Genomic DNA, 1,675 nt, shown 5'->3' with positions numbered 1-1,675 from the left:
TATGAAGATAGAGGTGCATATATCCTTTCTGATTGGTGTTTCTGTTTTCTTGGGATATATTCCTAGAAGTGGTATTACTGGGTCAAATGGAAGTTCCATTTTTAAATTTTTGAGGAAACACCATACTGTTTTCCACAATGGCTTTACCAGTCTGCATTCCCACCAGCAGTGAAGAAGCATTCCTTTTTTTCCACATCCTCTCCAGCAGTTGTCATTTGTTGATTTGTTGATAGACATTCTGACAGGTGTGAGATGGTACCTCATTGTTTTAATTTGCATCTATCGGATTATTAGTGACTTTGAGCATCATTTCATATGTCTCTTGACTTTCTGAATGTCCTCTTTTGAACAGTGTCTATTTAGGTCCTTTGCCCATTTTTTTGATTGGATTGTTTATCTTCTCTTTGTTAAGCTGTTTGAGTTCTCTGTAAATGTTGGAGATTAAACCCTTATCGGAGATAACATTGGCAAATATGTTCTCCCATGCAGTGGGCTTTCTTGTTGTTTTGCTGATGGTTTCTTTTGCTGTGCAGAAGCTTTTTATTTTGATGTGGTCCCATTTGTTTATTTTCTCCTTAGTCTCTCTTACACTAGGATCTGTGTCTGTACAGATATTGCTACAACATATGTCTGCAATTTTGCTGCCTATGGAGTCTTGTAGGATTTTTATGGTTTCCCATCTTACATTCAAGTCCTTTAGCTATTTTGAGTTTGTTTTTTGTGTATGGGGTAAGTTGGTGGTCTAGTTTCATTTTTTTGCGTGTATCTGCCAAAATTTCCCAGCTCCATTTATTAAAGTGGCTGTTTTGACTCCATTGTATGCTGTTGCCTCCTTTGTCGAATATTAATTGAGTATAATGGCTTGGGTCAATTTCTGGGTTCTCTATTCTGTTCCATTGGTCTATATGTCTGTTCTTGTGCCAGTACCAGGCAGTTTTGAGAATCATGGCTTGGTAATATAGCTTGATTTGTGGTATTACGATCCCTCCAACTTTGTTCTTCTTTCTCAGGATGGCTGTGGCTATTGAAGGTCTTTTTTTATTCCAGATGAATTTTGGGAGAGTTTGTTCTAGATCTTTGAACTATGCCATTGTTTTTTAATAGGTATTTCATTGAATCTATAGATTGCTTTAGGTAGTATGGACATTTTATTGATGTTGATTCTAACAATCATGGACATGGTACGTTCTTCCATTTGTTTATGTTTTCCTCTATCTCTTTTTTCAATGTCCTGTAGTTTTCTAAGTACAGGTCTTTTACATCCTTAGACAAATTTATTCCTAGGTTTCTTAATTTTTTTGGTGCAATGGTAAATGGGATTATTTTTTTCATTTCTCTTTCTGTGAGTTCATTATTGGCATATAAAAAGGCCATAGATGTCTGAGTGTTAATTTTGTATCCTGCTACATTGCCAAATTCATTTATTAGGTCCAGTAGTTTTTCTGTGGAGTCTTTGGGGTTTTCTATGTATAGGATAATGTCACCTGTGAATAAGGACAGTTTTACTTCTTTTCCAATTTGGATGCCTTTTAGTTCTTCTTCTTGTCTGATCGCTATGACTAGCATTTCCAGAACCATGTCAAACAGGAATGGTGAGAGTGGGCATCCCTGTCTTATTCCTGTTCTTAGGGGAAATGGTTCTAGTTTTTGCCCATTGAGTATGATGTTGGCTGTA

The 1,675-nt window shown here is 36.4% G+C and overlaps 1 protein-coding gene across 1 annotated transcript in view; it reads right to left on the bottom strand.

The window, feature by feature from the left end:
- Positions 1 to 1,675, bottom strand: part of MSH4 (mutS homolog 4) — a 67,666-nt gene that overhangs the window by 26,455 nt on the left and 39,536 nt on the right. The gene's annotated exons all lie outside the window — the stretch shown is intronic.

Source organism: Myotis brandtii, unplaced genomic scaffold (genome assembly GCF_000412655.1).
Source record: "Myotis brandtii unplaced genomic scaffold, ASM41265v1 scaffold36, whole genome shotgun sequence".
NCBI lineage: Eukaryota > Metazoa > Chordata > Mammalia > Chiroptera > Vespertilionidae > Myotis > Myotis brandtii.
This window is presented reverse-complemented; position numbering and strand designations above follow the sequence as displayed.